At 34.5% G+C, this 22,677-nt stretch overlaps 1 protein-coding gene and 3 pseudogenes across 1 annotated transcript in view; 2 read left to right on the top strand and 2 right to left on the bottom strand.

Annotated features, from left to right (window-relative positions):
* Nucleotides 1-22,677, top strand: part of LOC111985860 (G-type lectin S-receptor-like serine/threonine-protein kinase RKS1) — a 60,809-nt gene that overhangs the window by 12,601 nt on the left and 25,531 nt on the right.
* The window catches only part of LOC111985859 (RING-H2 finger protein ATL46-like), a 24,877-nt pseudogene extending 2,200 nt beyond the window's left edge, over nt 1-22,677 (bottom strand).
* Nucleotides 1,380-3,655, top strand: LOC111985857 (G-type lectin S-receptor-like serine/threonine-protein kinase RKS1; annotated as a pseudogene).
* LOC111985858 (RNA-dependent RNA polymerase 2-like) lies at nt 4,684-12,888 on the bottom strand (annotated as a pseudogene).

Here is a 22,677-nt window from a genome sequence, read left to right as displayed (position 1 = left end):
TCTTATATAAAATATATATATATACTATTTTTTAAAAATCAATGTGTAATACTCCTGCTAATAAAATGGTATAGTCCAAGACTTGTAATGAAATCATTACCAAGAGTCAAGTGCTTATAGCCAAATGCCTTATAGCTAAATTAGCAACTCCCCATGCACAAAGTGCTTGGGGATCTAGGGGGAAAAGGGTTCGGATTAAGGAGTTAGCAGCATATTGTAATTATTTCTCCAAAAAAAAAAGTTAGGTGCTTATGGGCAATGATGATAAATTCATTGATTTGCCAACTGAGATCTCCAAGTTTAATTGCAACCATAGAATCGAAAAAAGTAAAGGAACGTATAAATGTAATACAATGAAAATAAGTTTTAGTATCATCTTATAATGTCAGGGAAGAATCACCTTATGGATTGTGCTAAAAATGTTGATCTGATCTCATATGGCTAATATCTAAATGTAAAGAACACTTGAACCTAAAAAAGAGTAACAAATAAGGTGGAAGATAAATACAACTAGAATGTAGATTATCTCCCAATAAGCAAAGGAAAGTGAGACAGGAATCTGTCATAAAAACTAACAATAAGTTTCTCCCCTTTTTCCTGAAAGGTTAAAAGACATCCTTCTTGTTTCTTATTCATTCTATGACTGGCTGCCAAAAAAAAAACATCTTTAGTGTGTAATAATATGTATATTAGGCTATACATGGCCATCTAGTTGCAAACCATAAATGATATCCAACTCACTTCCAGGCCCTACCACATGAAGATGGTATTGACACTTTTGCTGTGGGTACCATACCTATTCTAGCAACCCAAAAGTGCAATATTTGAAGCCCAAGGTTGCTCTGATTGCCAATTTGTTTTCCATTAAAAGTTTGAAGCTATATTACTACAGTTATACACAAAAATGAATTCTAGAAAGAATTTTTCAGCCAGAACTCGACCCCTAAGCTCTAGTCCTTAGCATTGAAATAACTACCATTTGTCTCAGAAAACATAAATTATTAAGAAAGTGAGGATTTAATTATTCAACCACTATTTTAACAAAATGTTGTAGACCATAACATCTCCAAACCCTTTACCAAATTCTCCCCTCTTTATTTCCTCTGTAGTCCTATCAACAAACCCTTTTTTTTTTTTCCTATCAAGAACTCAATAGGCGAGGGAAATTTTAATGCTTTGCAACTCCAAATTAATAATAAAATTATTTTCCTTCTTTACAATTATCAAAAATTTCAACATCAAAAATTGAGAGTGAAAACAAATTATGAGGTCACTATGAATAATGAATAATAAATAAATAAGTATATATTTATATTTATATTTTTTTTTCTACCTTAGCTCAATATGCCAAGAAAAATGGTCCTGCTTGAAAAACAAGGATGTTGGCAATTCTGGGAGTTCCTGGTGCTGTAATGGTTCTTTTTGTGGTCTCTATTGTGTATTGGTTGGTAGTGAAGAAGAAAAGAGGTAAGCAAGTCTTTCATCAGTCTTTTGTTTGAATTGAAGTAGTTTCTTTTCACTTATTTTTTACAACTAAGTCTAGTAAAAAAAATGCTAGTAAGCTGACTCAAGAGTGCATTTGGCTTTTACTTATTTTTGGTAGATTATCTACATAGTATTTATTAAAAGATATAGGTTTTAGTATATTTAAAATTAAAGGGTAACAAAAATTAAAAACTACCTTAGTTCTATAAAAAAATGTTAAAAAAAAAAAAAAACTACAAATTTATGAGTTTCTAAAAGAATGGAATAACCTGAAATAGAATATGATTTTTTTTCCTAGTGCTTTTAGGAGTTTATAGAAGAATGAATGGAAAGTAAAGATATATAAAACTTTATTAATATACCGTTCAACTTTTATTTGTCCTTTCTCAAAGATAGGGATGAAAGCAATATTTACCTCCATTTCATCAAAGGAATGAGGAGGAATGTTTATTAGAAAATAAACAGAATGTGCATTCTCTCATTCACATGGAGAGAGAGAGAGAAGAAAAAATCCTCAACTCAGATGATTTTCAAATTTGTAGAAGTTAGAGGAAAAACATCTTAACTAATTATTTGTTAGTTGTTTTATAATAGGGAAGAGGCAAAGCGCAGATTCATATGAATCTGGTGCCTATAGTTTACCAAACTTAGAAGACTCTACAAGTAGAAGGGACCATGATAGAACTAGAAGAGATTCAAATTTGCCAGTATTTGATCTAAAATACATTATTGCAGCCACAGATAATTTCTCTGTTGCTATCCTGCTTGGTAAAGGTGGCTTTGGCTCAATTTATAAGGTAAAATAGCTTAATCTTAGTTCTTGTGCGTTAATGCGTTGGAAAATCCATCGTGAATGTTTAGGTGCATTAATAATTTTACGTGTACAACTTCATTAGGTGAAATTGTGTTTGCCCGAATAATTAACTGAATTAAATTTCTGTCAACAATTGTGTACCATGATAAATGACCTATGGATTTTTATTTTAGGGATTTGCTACAAAATGGAATGGAAATAGCTGTGAAAAGACTATCAAAAAAACTCAACACAAGGAATATAACCGTTCAAAAATGAAGTTGTGCTAATTGCTAAACTCCAGCACAGGAACTTGTGAGAATTTTAGGTTGTTGTGTTCAAGGAGAAGAGAAGATGTTAATTTATGAGTATTTGCCAAACAATAGCTTGGACTCTTATATTTTTGGTACATATACCTTTCACATAAACTTCAAGCATCATGACCACGAAAATGGTCCTCCAAATTCAAACATCTTAATTCCTAGCATTGAGATTGTATATGTAATCACGAATGCAAACTAATCTGAGTTCAAATATCTTGATTCAAATGTAACAAAAAGGTCATGGTTAGATTGGGGAAAGAGAATTGAGATTATTTGTGGAATTGCTTGAAGGATCTTATATCTTTATTAAGACTCAAGATTAAGAATTATCCATAGAGATTTAAGGGCTAGCAATGTTTTACTTGACACTGCATTGAATCCAAAAATTTCAAATTTTGGTATGGCTAGAATCTTTAGAGGGGATCAAATTGAAGCAAATACAAATTGTGTTGTTGGAACATTGTAAGTGGGCTAAAGAAAAAATATATATATTTATAGTTTTTAACTAATTACTATACTAACATTATTATATCTAATAGGAGTACATACTACTGCCCCTTTTTGCAAAAACGATGGACTTCTTTCAAATAATTTTTCATTTTATTTTTTTGATAACTTAATAGTTGGGAGGGGGGATCTGAACTTGGATGCCTCCTTTGGAAAAATCAAGAGGTTTTCCAATTAAATTACCAGGCTCTTGGAAAATTACTTTTATCTTTTATTAGTTCAAGTATTATGTGTAATGTTATTGAACAAAGGATTTTCTTGAATAATTTTTGTTTAATGATGAACTATGCTCAATAGTTTTCTTTAATTTTTGTTTAATAATATGCAATGCTCAATAATTTTCTTTTCATTGTATTACAACAGCGGTTATATGTCACCCAAGTATGCAATGCAAGGATTATTTTTAGTAAAATCCGATGTATTTAGTTTCGGGGTGTTACTATTGGAGATCATTACTGGCAAAAGAAACACCAACTATTATCATAATGGTCCCTCCTCAAATTTCATTGGACATGTAAATACATGTGGAAATAACGATATGCAATAATAGCCCAGTTGTATTGTATTTAGCCTAATATGAATATGTTGTTAATAGATTTGGGACCAATGGAATGAAGGCAAAGCCATGGAAATAGTCGATCCATCACTAGGTGTGCAAGAACATGTAACAAATCGACCAACCATGTCGGCAGTTGTTTTCATGTTGGGTAGTGACACACCCCCTCCTTCACCAAAGCAACCTGCATTCATTTTCAACAATACCTGCAATACTAAAAACCAAATAATTATTGAAGGAGCTAATTCTGTAAATGAAATAACAATTACTAAAATAGATGATTGCTAAAGCTAAAGACCCACACTATTTGGAGCAATGTACCAATATGCCATTGCATCAAAAGATTGACTTCCTCTAAATCTACTCTACATTCTACACTAATATTTTATTACAGAAACCTAATATGTATGATGTAAATTATGAAGAAAAAAAAATACTATATAATGATACAACATGAAATGATATTATCTAGAACTTAATTATGATGAAAGCCGCTACTATCTCCTTAAATAAATAAATAAATTGATAGTTATAATTGGTGAGAGAAGGATTTAAACCCAAAATGTCTTGAAAACATCAAGAGTTGCTAACTAGTTTAGCTTTAACGACAAGGCTCTTGGCCACTATCATCTTCTTAAACTACTTAATTTCCTACCAAGTGCTTTCTAAATAATTAATACACCAAGAGTTAAATTTTGTGTGAACAACTTCATCTGTTATTCAAATAAGATGTCCAAATTGAGTAACCTGAATTTAAACACCTACAGGAATATATCTTTACCTGTGTCAACTAAAAACTTGATGAATGACTTTGTCAATTTCCTAACATTTATGATTTTTCTCTAGTCCCATCGCTACTTATATCTTAGAAAAGTGCTTTTTTTTTTTTTTTTTGGTTTCCCACAGTAATCTAATACAGCCACTTTGAGACCGAGTGCCCAACCACTCGGCCAACCCCACTGGGTTAGAAAAGTGATTTTTAACTAGTTAGAACTTAGTAAAAAGTGAACCAAACGAAATTCCACGAAATTCCTATCAATGATGAATTGAAAATAATAAACTTAAATTCTTCCTGAACACAAATTGGCTACTTGTGACTTGTTTTTATGCGAACTTTACCGGTATTCAATTTTTTAATGTTCAACAAATAGTCACCTTCAATCCATGGAAAGCTCAAGCAATTAAAGTCTTCCCGGTAATAAGTAGGGTGATAAGTAACATGATACCATGCTGAGGCCATCTGCTGACGTTCATGCGGTTTGCAACTCATTTCAAACCATTCTTTGGCTTCATTTAGTAGCCTCTTCATTGAGAGCAAAATCCGATCCCTAAAATCACCATATCTCCTGTTATCACGAAGCAAATATGCAGCACGTTTCCACAGATTACCTGTCAGCATTTCGTCCTCAGTCTCAGCTTCATAAAATTTCATTAAGCTAGTCATTTTCTCTATATATTGGTCTTTGCGTTTTTCTGCAATTTCAAGGAAGGCCTCAAAACCATCCACTTCAAGATCATTATCGTAAGTTTCTTTAGAAAACTTCTCCAACTGGACCAAGTTTGGCCTTTCTTTCATGGTTGATTCAACAGTGGCATGGTAGAGCTTGCTCAGTACGTTGTTGGAGGTATACATGGGTTTGTCTACCCTCTGCATGAAATCTGGAAACTCCTTTGGTCTCAAAACCCTGGGCATTTCAGCTGGTGCACCAGTCTTTGCAAATTCGACGGCCATTGAGTGAAGGTTTGCCAACTCTAGACATTTTTTACTTCGGGCTTTATCTGGCTCACGGTCAGCATGAACCAAATGTGCAGTCAAGATGGCCCCCAAAGTATCATTGATCATGTAATCAACAAAAAACTTTTGGATTTCCTGCAAGTTCACCCAGACTAATGAGAAGAGCAAATAATAAATAACAAAAATATAATGAAACTTCTATTTCAACTCTATTGGGTAAAACTAAATTTAGAAAATATACCTCTAAGGTCACATCGTGATCCATTATACGAGGTCTTCTCCCTGTGTAGTCCATTGGGGCCTCAGTTTGATGGGGGATGAGATCTTTATCCCAGCTAATGAAATACAGGTCTCCATGAAGATCACCACCAGAGCATTCATTTGGATGTGGTCTGTGGACACAAATTCTTGACACAATTATTATCTGTTTAAGAACTAAGAGAACTAACCATTCCTCCATGCCCTATTATGTGTTGTTATAATAATACATGGCTCAAGACACTGTTGTAGAAAATGACTGCCCAGTGCAGGTAAGTGACTTAAACAGAATGAGATGTTAAATGCAGGCAGGTGTTTAGACAGAATGAAATGAAAATTTTCTTTTCCTGGTAATGGAAAGTGGGTTTCATAAGTAGTTGCAAATCAAGATGCTAAGTAAAACTGCTCCTGTGAGAGGCAAGAGATTGTCACGATCACTAATGAAATGAAAATTTCCTTTTCCTGGTAAGGGAAAGTGGGTTTCAAGAGCAGTTGCTAACCAGGATACTAGGTAAAATTGCCCCTGTGGGAAAGGCATTAGATTGTAGCAATCACTAATGACATCAAATGTAAATGCAACGTCTAGGAAAACAAGAAGGAAGTAGTAAAAATGGTAGTAAACTCAGCTCAACCCAGCAAAGCCTTCCAACAAATAACTTTCTTTAATAAAAATAATAGACAAAAAAGAACTCCATGAGAAAAGGAATAGAGAGTTCCCACTAAAACCAAGTGAATATTAACATATCCATAATATGAAATTAACTGTCTAACTTCACTACACAGGGACATGCACAAATTTAAACTCTACAGTTCATATGACAGAACTACCTGTCAACCTGATCCTTGTGATTTATAACAATCTGAGGACCTATATACTTTAGGAAGGTAAACTAAAATGGTCAAAGTAGGAAGATGAGTTTTTCATGATCTTGTCAAATCGTTGTGGTAAAATAAAGGTTGAGCAATGCAATGGTTCTAATAATTGCACCTCACTAACGTACCATATCTGGTGCAGCCATAATAATTGCCAATTCTAATCCAAAAATGTAAATTAAAAACAATTAATCTAGAGATGTGATGTATACCGTTGTCCATTCTGAGGGAAGATAAGGCAATCCACCAGACCCTTCTCCTCTAATTCCACTTCATAGATAGCCTCAAGAACTCTGATGTCTCCTGGGTGAAGACAAGGGTTTTTGGTCACAACAACCTTCCCTACTATTATACATGTTGTCTCATCCACCTTCCGGAAGAAACTCTGATCCTCAGATTGCAGTTCTGCTTTTGACATGGTAATGCGGACATGCACTTGGCCAAAATTTAAAATACCAGTTTCCTCCAAGCAACCAACCAGGATCCGACCTTTTGGGACAAATATTCGACATCTACTTTTCAAATCAGACAAGAGGTTATCATAATGTGCTTGAAGCATCATTGAGAGATAAGGTTCCTGATTTGGCTCATAACCCTGAAGCAGCATTCTTACCAGAATGTTTCTAGAATCTGATCCATTCAGTATCTCTAAGACCTTTAAAGATGCATCAACATTTTTCCCAGCAGACACAGTTGTTCCATTTGCATTGCCTCAAATACTTCGTCCTTTACTCCCAAGGTAGACAAGAGGGTGATAATCTCTTGATTCAAATAGCAAGGCATGGAATCACTCCATTTAGTGACATTAAGCATCCTGTTTTGTGATTCAAATTTTTCCATACTTTTACACAGAGATAGCTTCCGGTAGGAATTACGGTCAACAGCGACAACACCTTTATATCCACCATATCGAATTTGAAACACTGAAGGGGTTCGATTTAATCCACACTTCTGAGCAACTACCCAACCAAAAGACTCAGAAATTTTTCCAATGCCATCTGAGAAGCAGTAGTCAATATCATCAGAGATCACTTTGATATCAGGAATAATCTCTACATCTTGCCCATGGACCTCAAGAGTTTGCTTGGAGGAACTGAACAACTGACCCATCCTTGCTGCACATTTAGATACACTACGAATCTTGTTGAAACACCCAATCCATTGACTGATATCTTCAGCTTTTACTTTGTCATTAGAAGCAAACATCCAAACAGAATTTGATCGCAGTTGACTAGCCGAAAAAGCTAAAAACTGAAATCTTTTAGCTCCTATCACAATCCCATCTCAAAGAACAGACAATATGCGACGATATATTCCAGTTCTAAAAGGTTTGGCAAAAATACCTCGCTGGATACTTGTGGAAATGGCATTTGCAGGAAGCTTACTCCAATCCTCCTCAACAAAAGTAACTCTCATAAATTCTGAAATATATAATGCAAAATGCTTCACCACATAATTAGAAGTTTCAAGCTCAGGACCCAAGCAATAAAACTTTGACGGGGTGATTAGGACCCTATGACAACTCATTACATTTTGATCTTTTAACCTATTGAAGGAACAGGGGGGAATACTCTTACAGTTCCTTTCTAGGACATGTAATTGAGTCTTTACAAATGAGTCAGGCTCATAACAAGTGGAACTTAGCTTGTGCATCTTCTGAAGAACCATAAGAGCAGTTTCAACATCTTTCTTGCTAAGTATCTCGATCAGATCAGTACCTGCACCAAGGCTAATTTTCTGGGTATGGACAAGGGAATTGATTTGGAAAAGGATCTCATATGCTAAGTTAGAGGCAGGATTGCATTTCACAAGTGGAACTGTCTCAGATGTTGAAGAGAATTCCTCTCCGTCCTCTAAAATTAGATCATTCACATCTTCTCTATAACAGGGGAAACTTGTAAAAATATCTGAAGCCGGTAATCCTTCAATTTGCCAACAAAATGAAGGTGACTGTCCAATTGACTTGATAGTAGAAAAGTCTATCGTTCGAACCCAACGAAAGTCAAAATCTTCCTTGCAGAAATTGTACCAATCAGCACTAAATTTTGAATCTATATCAGGTCCAGAAATTTTCTGATAGATCTTCGGTCCATACTTGAGCTGAGAGAGAAGATTAGTACACTTTGAGTCAAAGTATTGTAAAGCCAGAAACCAATCAACAAGAGTAAGTAATGTCAGAAAAGAGAAAAAGTTATTGAAAAATGATAATTTCATCCAAGAGTTGTATGCTACAAACGCCCAATCTCCCACTTATTCCCCTTTCACAACCCCAAGCAAATGATATTACAAAGTTGAGTACAACATACTTCGATATACAGCTGCCATTCTTCATGCATCATATCAGAAACTTTACCAACTTAAAGGCCTAAGAGGGAATTTAATCATTATTAAGCGCATTATGACTTTACTAATTCATATGTGATGCTATCTGCAATAGAGTCAAAACACATTCAATTTATAAAAAGCTCTGAATATTCACTAATAAAAACCTATCCTTGAATCCTAATCAACAAGATAAATTTAGTTAAACTCACTATCGTCTCCACCTCTATGGAACTATAAAGCTAACCTAACAGAGAATCTTGAAAATAGGTTGTCAGTTACAGCATTCAGGTAATTTACTGATGCATTCATTATTTAGTAGAATAATAAAGGGAAAAAAATCCAGAAGCTCCTATCACAAAGGAAAGAAATAACTTCAATTATAACTTCACTTTCAAATAAATATAAATTACAATTTATTGATAAAATTAATTCAAGTCATCTCAAATTAATAAATCTAATTCAACTCTTTGAGGTTGGCTAAACACGTCATTTATTGCCATTCCTATTTATATAGGGCTGCATCATTAGCTAGTTAATATGCAATCATGTCTTCTCTTGCAACCTTGTTTCATAAATCTTTTGAAATAAAGGTGGCAGGGAATTACCAGAAGGAATAGGCTGCATTATTATGCAAAAATCTACATTTTTCTTAGCACTAAAATGTGAAACAAGATTTTGGCAGCAACTGCAATCATCCATATTGGGTTCACATTCAACCGAATCAACCCAATAATTCTTTATTCCATAACATAAATCAACTCTCAATCTCTATTGATCATACATTCTCAATCTAACAAGGTTAGACAATACATTTTTCAGAAGACACAATAAAAGGATAATAATGGAATGAAATGAAGGTGCACTTATAGCACCTCTTTCTGATTCACCAACAATGTCCCAAATTAAAAACTTCTTCTAGCCTACATTGCACACCAAAATAGCAGCAAACACAATCAGACAAAGACAGAACATCAACAAAACCCAAAACAAAAGAAATGTCTCAGCATACATATCAGAGACTACCACTCAACCAAATTTGAGACAAACCACAATACTTTTATTGAATGCAAGGACAACATTGACAGATAAATCGGCCCAATTTTTTTTTTTTTTTTGATAAGTAATTGAAAAGGAAAAATGGAAATGTTCTTCATGTAAACAGGAAGTGTAGTAGGGAGGCTACAAACATCATTGAAAGTTATATACAAACTAGAAAAAAAGAGACCACTTAAAGCAGCCATCCAATCATACAAAGAATGTACATACAATGATTTTATCTCCAACAACGAACTTTCAACCCTTTCAAATGTACGTTGAATGTGTTTTCTCCAAATAGTCCACATAATGAATAAGTAAATTGTCAGCCCCCCCCCCCCCCCCCTCTTCTTCTCCCCTCTACTATTCAGCACTATGATGCCTGCCAGAACCCGTTTCCAACAAGCTAGCAAAACCATAACCCATTTCAGCATAAGAGTCCAAACAAACAAAACACCAAAGACCATAGATTATAAGCAAAATCACAATGAAGGAGCAGTTGATCTAAGGACTCCCCACTTCTCTTACACCTGCAACACTACTCTACAATGCAAATATATCTATTTGATATGTACACTGCAGATATTTCTCTTCTGAAGATTATTATCCATCCTGAGAATCTTCCCACTAATAGCTGTCCATGTGAAAGAAAGCTACTCTTATGGGGCCTTTCTCCTCCAAATGCTTTTCCATGGAAAGAAGTGGGGAGATATGTTATAAAGGACCTTAAAATAGTATTTTACCTCAAAAACACCACTCTTAGTAGGAAATTAAAAGTCATTCTTCTCCATCCCTTTTAACTTTGGAGGAATAAAGAAGGCCCAGGAACAAGCATAACATCTCCAACCCTCAATCCTGGACAAGTCTAGTAAAACATGACATCCCAACAAATTATGCAATTATTCAATCTCATATAGTTCGCCATTAAAGCTTCTTTGTCACAAGCAAAAATACTGCAGAAAAGCTTCCCTTTTGATCTAATGAACCCCAGGTAGCATTTATCAACAAACAAACAAACCAAAAAAAAAAAAAATCCAAGTATCATTCCAGTGTTATTAGCTCCTATAGACGTTTCAGGAGCCACCATGCTACATCTCCGCCCAAGAAAATAGAATGAAGATGGAATCTTCCTCTTTTGTAAATTCTCAGGTTGAAAAGAGGCCCCCTTCCTCCATCAAAATCTCAATCCTTTCAATTCAACTTTAAACAGGCTTTTAACCACCCATGTTTGAGGAAAATTAGCAACTTTGTGAAATTACCGCCTCTCCATCCAAAGATCTCCCAATTTTGCCATTTGACAACGAGGGTGATCCGGTAGAGGACCTAGTAACAATAACATAATTCTATCAAAAATATATATACTATCAGAATCCATTTACCCCTATCTAGCTCAGTAACTAAACTAGAATGATAACTGGCATACATTGTTCCCTATTATCTCATTCTTATTCCTATAAAAAATCCAAGAGAGATTAAAAAAAAAAAAAAAACTTGTTTCTTCTCCAATTAAAGCTGCAACACATTCATCATAAAATAACAAAGCCATTCAGAAAAAGCTAAGGAAAAAAAAAATACAAAGTAAAAATCAAACCTTTAAGACCAAGGCATCAGCATCCCCATTAGCAAGACTACACCGAACAGTCTACAAAACATCATGAAACATAATCTCGAGTCTCTAACACTCCGAACCTTGCCACACCCAGAACTCGACCCTTTGTCTCTCGGGCATAACCCAGACCCTAACACCCTCCCAAGACTCCAACACACTCATGCAACACTCTCGAACGAAAAAACGTGCAAAACACAGTTATCGAGTCGGGTGCTTGGGTTCCACGGGGCGTACGACGATGTCGTCGTAGGTTGTCTCGGAGACTGTGGGATTCGAAAGTAAGAGGCATGGCCATGGCCTTGAGCTTGGCTTCGAGTGTGGTGAACTGGATTCGACCGAAGCTTCGGGGCTTCCATTGCTTGCGCTCGGTGGAGATTTCGAGGGCGAAGATTGAGTCATTGCCGAGTTGGGATTCGAGGAAGTGACGGAGGTCGAGGACTGTGATTGTTTGTGGAAGGTTTGACACCGCAACTGTGGGTTTCTCCGATGCCACACTCATTGCTTAGTAGTTACTTTGGGAATGAGAGAGAATCGAAGCACTGTGAGCTCAAAGAGAGAGTGATATGCATCAAAAAATTAAAAAAAAAAAAAAAAACTTGTTTCTTCTCCAATTAAAGCTGCAACACATTCGCCATAAAATAACAAAGCCATTCAGAAAAAGCTAAGAAAAAAAAAATACAAAGTAAAAAATCAAACCTTTAAGACCAAGGCATCAGCATCCCCATCAGCAAGACTACACCGAACAGTCTACAAAACATCATGAAACATAATCTCGAGTCTATAACACTCCGAACCTTGCCACACCCAGAACTCGACCCTTTGTCTCTCGGGCATAACCCAGACCCTAACACCCTCCCAAGACTCCAACACACTCATGCAACACTCGCCCCGTCGGTGCTTGGGTTCCACGGGGCGTACGACGATGTCGTCGTAGGTTGTCTCGGAGAGTGTGAGAGTGTGGGATTCGAAAGTAAGAGGCACGGCCATGGCCTTGAGCTTGGCTTCGAGTGTGGTGAACTGGATTCGACCGAAGCTTCGGGGCTTCCATTGCTTGCGCTCGGTGGAGATTTCGAGGGCGAAGATTGAGTCATTGCAGAGTTGGGATTCGAGGAAGTGACGGAGGTCGAGGACTGTGATTGTTTGTGGAAGGTTTGACACCGCAACTGTGGGTTTCTCCGATGCCACACTCATTGCTTAGTAGTTACTTTGGGAATGAGAGAGAATCGAAGCACTGTGAGGTCAAAGAGAGAGTGATATGCATCAAGAGCAACTGAAGAGGCATAGGCAAAATCATGGGATCGTGCTGGATTGTTTCTCCGAGAGTTAAGGAAGTCAGTTCAGTTTGGAGTGTTGGAGTCTATTTCCGCTTCTGGTTTTTAGGTACTAGCGGGTCAGTTATTACTCACTAGTTTTTTTCTATTTCTTATTATTATTATCATCCGTATATATTAAGAGGGACGTATATATTAAGAGAGCTCAGAAAGTTAGTTATGACTTTTCTTCATGTCAAAAATATCTCTAAAGTAATTAATTAATAATTTAAAAATAATGTTAAAATAATAAATTAAAAAAAGAAAATTGGTTATTGTTTTTTTTTGTCAAGAATACCCCTACCTAAAACTAAAAAATTGGGTTAAAATAGTAAATTGACAAAAATAATAAATTCTTATTTTTACATTGAAATGTCTTCCTTCTTCTAATAAATTTCTACTTTTACGTTGATTTTAATTCCTACTTCTACTCACTAACTCCCTATAAAATAGGATTACTCTTTTGTTAGTTTTAAAACTTCTCCCATCTACAAAACTCACCTCACGTATTCATTTCTTTTTTTAACTTCATCATGATGTATTTGTTTCTTCTATCTTCTTCTTTTTTTTTAATTTTTTTTTTAAAAAAAATTCGTTACACCCTTAGTTTTTTTTATTGGAAAAAGTAGAAATTTCAAATTATAATAAATGCAAATTATTAATCTTTACCCAAAAAATAGAAGAATCTCTGAGCACGCGCTCACGCACGTGCTCAGAGGCTAGTTATTATTATTATTATTATTATTATTTAAGCGGTTTCTTTTGTTTGGACATGATTTTTTTTTTATTACAAAATATCCCTACAAAATGCTTTTTTAACTTGATAAAAATTTAACTTCCACCTAAAATACTATTTACAAAATAGGACCACACTCCTAGTACACGCACTCACATAAGTTTTTAAACTCAGATTGCTTCTTCTTCAGTTTTCCAATTCTCTCAATTCTTCATTTTCAAACTCCTTTCACCTACCTCTTTGCTTCAGATTTCACTACAAATAACAACAGCAGCAGATAGATTTGAGGTAAGCTCTTTCTTAGATCAAATCTCAGCCCTCTCCCTCTCTGATCTCACTTTTTTTATTTCTACATTTCTCACTTCAATTTCTCTCTCTATTTGGCCTTGTTTTGTTTATTGTTGCATGTATGATTTGTTGAGATGTTACATAATACTTGATGCAAAATACGAATGACATTTGTGGTGGTCAAGTTAAAAAATATTGCAATAATTATAATAATTTATCAGTTCCATAACTTAAGATAAGAAAAAAAAAAATTGTTTCTTTAGCATTACAGGGGAAAAAAATGATATTAAGCTACTTCATTACTTGACTTGGCGAAGACGTTGAAGATGAATTGTACTTCTTTTTTTGAGAAAGATGAATTGTACTTCTTGATCACTAGGTAGGGACTATACACTTTTTTTTTTCTTTTTTTAATAGAGGTAGACACTATTGTAATGCAGACCGGTACATTGCCATGCTTATTGGATAAATCAAATTCAAAACCAAATAAATATTTTTGGACCTATTTTGTGAGTAAATTCAAACTCATATTTTCACATTTTTAACAATATTACACACTTTTTTATACACTTTTTCACTTATATGTATTTCAATAAATTACAAACAACAATTCTCAAACTACTCTACCAAACACTCCCTTTGTCTCTTAGTTCTTATTTAGATAGAGTTCATCATAATTTAAGTTGAATTTCAAATCCAAATCCTTATGGAAATGTTAATTTCATCCTTAGGAAAATTTCTAATATCATAGTCTCTTAAGAGTTAAGATACAGATAATTTTCGCTATTCTAGACTCTTCCAAAATATCCTATTGGTGAAGTATCCTTAGGGCTAGCATCCTCTGAGCACACGTATGAGATCAGAGAGAGAGAGAGGACTGAGATTTGATCTAAGAAAGAGCTTGCCTCAAATCCATCTGTTGTTGTTGTTGTTTGTAGTGAAATATGAAGCAAAGAGGTGGGTGAAAGGAGCTTGAAAACACAGAATTGAGAGAATTGGAGATGCGTGCTCAAAGGCTCTTCTATTTTTTAGGTAAGAGTTAATTTAGAACATCCATTATAATTTCAGATCACTACATTTTCTAATAACAAAAAAAAACCTAAGGGTGTGACGAGTATCACACTATTAGAGGCATGATGTTATCATATCTAGTTTCCATAGGGAGGATGCTGAAGCTATTTGCAAAATTCATTTGAGCCATAGACAAGTATCTCATTCTATGGTGTGGTTACACAATAGGAAGGGAGTGTATTCAGTCAGGTCCGGATATTATATAGCAAGAAGGGTGATGCGAAAAGAGGATTGGGCAAAGCGTTCAAGGGGTCTTGGTGGTTTACAAATTTGGAAGAAGTTGTGAAAGCTATGGGTGCCTAATAAAATTAAGGTTTTTGGATGGAGGACCTGCCATAAAATTCTACCAACTCTTGTCAACCTTGCTTGAAGAAAAATCATATTAGATCCGGTGTGTCATTGCTGCAAATATCTTTTGGAATCTACTGTTCATGCTATATGGGAGTGTGGTGCTGCTTAAGATGTGTGGGCAGGAAGTTCAATCAATCTGCAAAAGTGTTCAACTAACCAATGTAATATTATTCAGCTATTTGAATTTCTTTTTGACAGGTTATCTGATGCAGATTTTGAGTTGTTTCTTGTTCAATTATGGCTTATATGGAATCAAAGAAACAAGATGGTGCATGGAGGACAGATGATGTATCCAAGGTGGTTGAATAAAATAGCACTAGACTACCTTGATGAGTACAAAAAATCACAGGTTCAGCTTGTTGTTATACCAGTCACGACACCTGCTAGAATTTCCTGGCAACCACCACCTCCATCAGTCTATAAGCTGAAGTTTGATTCAACAATCTTTTCTAATCTGAACTGCTCTGAATTTGGGGCAATTATCTGCAATGAAGAGGGTGAGGTGATGGCTTGGATGTCGGTTAAGGGTCCTTTGGTTCATAACAATGCAGAAGCTAAAGCTTTGGCATGTAGGAGAGCTGTTGAGTTTTCCATTGAAGCTAGTTTCTCAAGATTGGTCATTGAAGGGGATAATACATTGGTGATGAATGCAATCTCTATATTTTAAAAGGATTTAGAAAATTAATTATTACATTTTTCACTTTTAAAAATTGGCAAGATTTAAGTATAGTACAGTCGTCCGTTTGGATTGAGGGAGAGGGATGGGGAGTAGAGTAGAGTAGATTTAGCACAAAATTAGCTTATTTTTAGCCGACTCTACTCTACTCCCTTCCTTCCCCCCCTCCATCCAAATAGGGGCGTTGTTCTTTAGGTTTTCCTCTTAAAATTCTGCCATGTGGATTTTTCTTCATGGAATTGAAATGTATTTTTTAGTTAAGCAGCCACATGACTCAATCTTAAGTAGGGAACTTAAGAAACAATATCTAAAATATTGTACCTAAATTTTTTTTCCTTTAAAAATACCCTTAATTTTTCATTATTCTTACAAATAAGAATTCAGGCTAAAACAATAAATAGATAAAAATTAAAAGAAAAAAACCTACCGGTTATTAACTCTCTACTAAATAGTCAACATTGATCACAATATATATATATATATATATATTCTAATTGAAATAGAAATCCTGTTCTCTTCGGAAAAAATTTCTATTTATTTTTTCAAATTGTGATGAATGAAAATTATAATACTAAATTTAAAAAAATTTAAAAAAAAGAAAAAGAAAAGAAAAGAGCCTTATGGTGCGCCCAAACCACGTGTGATAAGTGTAGTTATTATTAGTTTTAATGATAAACTTGAAATGAATTTTATTCATGAGCTAAGGGAAACGGGACACAAATTTGGGAGCCTCAGGCCCTCAGAGTCAGATGGGAAAATATGACGGTTTCGTTTTGAAACCCAACACGACACATGTTGGTGGGTTCATTTTTTTTAATTAATTTATTGGTTATTACAATCGTACTAATTAAATTTTAGTTTGTTTCTCCCTTCTTGGAATAAGGGTACAAAATTATAGTATTAATAATTAAATTTTAATTTATTTCTCCTTTATTAGAATAAGGGGAGAATTTGAGTAGATAACATTTATAAACAATAGTGACAGGGAAGAGAGAAGACTAAAGGCTAAGGGTGTGGAAAAATATTTTATTATATACTTTTATTTTAGGTTTTATAAATTTGATAATTAGAGATCATTTGGGCAGCCCGTTTACGATTTGCGTTTGCGTTTTTTCCTCTTTTTTTTTTTTTTTTTTTTGCTTTCAGCCGTATAAAAAGACTTTTTCAATTGTGAATGCACTATTCACGGTTATTGTGCGGCTGCCGCACTTGTTGACTTTTGTCAATGAACAGTATATCTGTGCACTATTGACAGACCCACAATTTTCATTTTTCAGCAACTTTTTCATTAAAAATGGATCCCACAATACTATTCATACATTTAAAAATTATTTTGCTACAGTGTTTTCAGTTTTTAGTTTTCAGTTTTCAGTTTTCAGCTGCATCCAAACGGTTGGAAGGATTTCAACATTAGGCATTTCCGTTAAGAACGCCAAAAAGTATCAATTAAGTTACATAACTCTTGGTTACTCTTTAAATAATAAGGGTATCTTATCATCGATTTCTCCATTGCCTTGCATGTTAGGGGATTTGGATTGTTTGGGGAAAGAACCGTTTGAAGCAGGTTTGATTTGGGAAAGAACCATACCTATTTTGTAAATCATGAATTTATTATGTGTAATTTTGTAATAATAAAAAGTTGTCACATCTATCAGTCAATAAAATATTATCATGTCATTACTCTGTTAGACAAATAAACCAGCAAACTAACAAAAGTTAATGGAATGGCCAACAACGCTCATTTTTTAAACTTTAGGAACCTATAAGCAATAGTGCTTACTTGAAACTTTAGAAACCAAAATAACTCCATGGGTAAATTTTAGGAACCAAGAGTATATTTTTGGCAAATAAAATGGAAGAATTTGTTGGGGAAGGGTTTTTAGTTTATTAAACTTTTTAAACTTTTAGTTTTTATCCTTAACCTTGTATTTATTCTTAAACTTACTAACTACGACCTAATTTATGACGATCAAATTAGACTCTCAACGAGTTTTCTATCACTGTGAACTCTTCATCCAAGTGCCATCTAACTCCAAAGCATTGAGGTACCCTCTCTCTCTTTCTTTACATTTGTGGTATATTAAACTAGTACGTACTCTAATTAAGTTAAAATTTAAATGGAAATTAGATTCATTTTATGGGTTCTTCCCACTGCAACGTATTTACAAAATAGTACGTAAAAGGGAAAATTTTATCTCCAATTCATTAAGTGCAGTTGTCCTTGGAAATAGCAAATTTTGTTCTGGATTGTAAGAATCACTTAATTCAATTGAATCTGTAGTGTTAGATTTCACATACTTACAACAAAGAATATCTAGCTACTACCGTTGGTTATGTTAGACACATAGGTTAGTAAACTAATAGAAGTTAACAGAATGACCAATAGCACTTATTTTTTAAATTTAAGGAACCAATAGGCAATAATGCGCAATTGAAACTTCAGAGAGCAAAAAAACTCCGTTGGTAAACTTTAGAGACCAAGATGAGAACTTGCCCATGAACCATTTTGTAAAGTTGTGATTTACAATTATATTTTATGTTGGCTTTATTCCATGACAAAAAGTGTTATAATTGCATTATTTTGTTCCTTGTATTTTGTGGGATTTTATTGTATTGAGTTTAGTATTAAGTTGGTGAAGAATCGAGCATAAAATGAAGAATCAATACAGTTTTGCGACTAGCTCGCAAGAAGTTCGCGAAAAGAGTAACCTGCAAAAATGCCACATGAGAAGCACATGTTTCGCGAGTACTTCACAAGGCAGGCCATCTAGCGAGGTACCCACGAAACATTCTGCCTGGAGGATTTTAAGTGTAACTTTCTTACCTTTCACCCATACTATATATACCCTCATTACCCACAAAAGTAAAAGAGACTATTCAGAGAGAAAAACCATAGATAGGTTTTTTATAACACAACACACCCATCTTTTAGAGAGAGAGTTACTTATCCTTAGTGAGAAATCATTATAGCATTTTCTCCTTCCCTCTCCCATTGTCATACCTTGAGAGAAGATTCGTACTCAAACACAACCCACACATTTTCAGAATGTAGAGAGTGTTTTGGAGCTTAGGAAGCTTTGGGGATTTGCTAAAAGAAGCTGGTGAGGCTTGGCGGATGCAATCAGGCGTAGTGCGGGATTCGAAAAGCTAGAAAAGACATGACTTCAAGAAGTCTGTTGGTAGTAGGACCTTGGAGGGCTCAAGTACATGAGGTAGACTAAGCTTAGAGGGTCTTTTGTTATTCGTGTACTTTAACTTTATTCTCTAATGGTTCGATTTCGACTTGAAGGATCGCGGAGAGGTTTTTCGCCGAATTCTTCGATTTTCTCTTCGATAACACGTCTCGGTGTTATCTTATATATGTTTGTATCTCTCTTCCCTACTCTTTAAGCTTTCATTTTATTGTTGATGATGGATGAATTCGGCTTAGGGTAGTGTTATTGGGTCATTGCGCTTATTTACTCTTGTTTCACACTTAGTCTAAGTTAGAGTAAAAGCAATTTAGCTATAAATTTTTTTTTTTGTCTGAACAAGCTCTTGTGTTTTAACACAAATACGAGCTTTTACTTTTGACAAAAGGTAATGAATGAATGTGTTTGTAACAAAGTGTATGTAACATAATGCATGGTAATCTATGGAACTTGCCCTTGAAACTTTTGGCAAAAGACGAGAAATTTTTGAAATAAGAGGTGTATCTTTCCATTATAACTGGAAATAAGATAAACAGGACAGAATCTTACTAGCTTACGTGTGTGATTGATTGATTAATCAAGAGAGAACACAAAAAAATTTTAGTCATACTCGTACAACTTTTACAGTTCATGAGTTTCATCATTATTAATTGGGATATACTTGGATTAAGGAAACGCAGCAAATCCATTCGATTGTTCAAAGCACTTTCTTCTTTGACCAAAGCCAGATCTTGGATACAAAGAAGTTCTCGCCTTTAATGCGGCCACTGATTTTCTTTCCCTCCACATCCCCGTTATCTGAAAATTTTGCAAGGTATCTTCTTTCATTGAAATGCTTCACATTACTACCTCCATTACCAACACTATTACCATCAGACAATGCCACTTGTAGATTTGAATCATCAACCACGTATTGAAATGTACCCATTGAGTAACATCTCCTAGCATAAAAATTGCAGCTACTTATTTCAATTTCTCTCCTTCCACATTCCAGAACCTACTCCATCATGTAAGCTTCTGAACTTCTCAAGTCTCACAGAAAATACCCACTTTTCGCCAACAGCTTCCTCTATATTTATTGACTTCTGACCACCAGAAGACACGTTCTCTCCATCACAGGGAAACCTATTTGATTGCTCCCTGGAAACAACAAAATATAGTGCTGGAATTTTCTTAGGATTGCCAGAGCCCAATAGAGTCCCTCTACAGAGAGGGCGTGCTTTTCATACATGCAGTGTGAAAGGCATGACTACAAGTAGGAAGTAATCTTAGCTTGTCAAGGTCAGAAAATTCACACAAACAAACGGCACAATCAGATGGCTCCTTCAAGCCTATTATATCTTTGTAGTAGAACATGGGAAGAGCATCAATGAAAGCTTGGTCTAGGCCTGAGTCATGTAAGCGAAAGAGTAGTTGAATGGGAGCTAGAGGTTTCTGGGTATTTATTTGATTGAAAAAAAGCTGAAGAAGATGGCACTTTCATACAAAATCTTGTAAGTGAATAGAGAAGACCATAGATGAAGAGGATTACTGCTAGACCGAATAAAACCAATGTGAATAATAAATAGGCCCGAAGTCGACCAAATGGACCGAATAGAACCCCTGTGGACCGAATAAAACCAAAGTGGATAGCATGGACTAAATAGGACCAAATAGAACCAAGGTGGACAAAATGAACCAAATAGGATCAAAGTGAATTGAATATGACAAAAGTAGACTGAATAGGACTAATGTGAACTGAATAGGACTGAAGTGAACAAAATAGGACTAATGTGGATCGAATAGAGTCAATGTGGATTGAGGTGGACTAAATAAGATTGAATGGACCGAAGTGGATCGAATAAAACTTTAGTGGACAAAATAGACTAAATAGGACTGAATAGGATTGAAGAAGACATAATTGACCAAATAGAACCAATGTTGACTGAATTAGACTTTTGAATACTTATCATTTTATTGCATTTTTAGAGCTCATATTTTTAATTTTTAATGTCTATTTTCTTTTTATATTTTAACTAAAAACTAAAGAATTTAGCCAAAATATAACAAATCATACTTTTCAACACAAAAATTAAGGGGAAAAAAAAGAATTTTTGAGTTAAACTTGGATAGGCAACCTACAAAAAGAATTAATTTATGGTTCAATTAGTCTAAAATGGACTAAAGGGGACCAAATTTGACCGGGTAGACTGAAATAGACCTAATTGGACCGAATGAGACCAAAGTAGACCTAATTAGACTGAATAGAAACAGTTTAGTTTTTAGGAAGAACAAATTATCTTCAACAAATTTTAGAGAAAATTACAATACAAAATAATTATTTGTTCCCACACATCGCATAGGTCTACGACTAGTTAATAAAAAAATTCATCTTTTATTTGATGAGAGAAACGAATTTTAGAATTCGAGATTTAAAACAAATTATTAATTTCCATTTTACTCGGTCATAATTGGATGTAAGGTATATACCAGTCCAGCACAAACCTTGACAATCAAAACGGACCACAATGATTCGTAAACTACCAAAGATCCAATGATTTTATCCAAAAAAAAAAATCCAATGATTATATTTCACCTAGCCAAATTTACGTTTTATCTTTGTGAGTGCTGTTTATTTCACACTTGTTATTGCATATAACCATACACATTTTTTGCACTGAAACGGTGACTTGACAACAAAACCACCCCACTTCTTGATTTTATAATTTAGGCGACATTGTCTCAATCTTTTATTTTATTCTCATCATGTGGCATTTGGTACGAGGGAATTCACATTACTCTTATCATCCAAATTCTTAGGAATGTGATTCCTTGTAATCTGAATGCCTAGGAATGTAGCTATTCCTATGTTTGGTTTTATTGTGAATCTTTTACCAAATAATGTTTAGTTTATGCCCAGAAATCTTAAATGAATTATTTTTTTTCCCATTTTATCCTTAGATTTGAATATGAATTACCAATTCCTTAAAAAAAAATTAATAATAATAAAATAATAATCTTCCTCTAAATAAATAATGTAAAACAAAGTATAAACTATTAATAATTTGTTAAGCAACACACGCACAACAGCAAAAGTGACTACCTAGCAATAATGGAGGGTCCCCTTCAAACTCTTTTTTTTTCACACGTGAAACCTAAATAGAATTTTGTTAAAGAATATATCAACAAAGTTGTCTGTCCTGTTTGTGTTATTTTGGTGGGAAAAGATAAAGGCAAGGGAAAAGATATTGATGATTTGTTTTATATGTAATCTTAATTGCTTACATGATAAGAAAAAAGGATTAAAATTGTCAATTTATAAAAAATAAAATTTCATTTAACCTTGGGAATTGGAATACTCACCTATTTTAAAGGGAATCAACATTCCTGCTAAGAGATGTTTAAAGGGGGAATCCAGATTCCCTTGGTATTTGATTCCCTAGCGTAATTTGCAACCAAACATGGGAATCTTTAAATATTCTTGGAAATCCTAAAACATTATCCTGTATCAAATGCCACATCATTGTAGGCTGAACAAGAGGTTAAGAATTTCGAACTGGCCTCACCGTCCGTCAT

This window comes from Quercus suber, unplaced genomic scaffold (genome assembly GCF_002906115.3).
Source record: "Quercus suber isolate HL8 unplaced genomic scaffold, Cork oak 2.0 scaffold_2, whole genome shotgun sequence".
NCBI classification, from domain to species: Eukaryota; Viridiplantae; Streptophyta; class Magnoliopsida; order Fagales; family Fagaceae; genus Quercus; species Quercus suber.
Note: the sequence above shows the minus strand (reverse complement) of the source record. Positions and strands in the feature narration are given on the sequence as shown.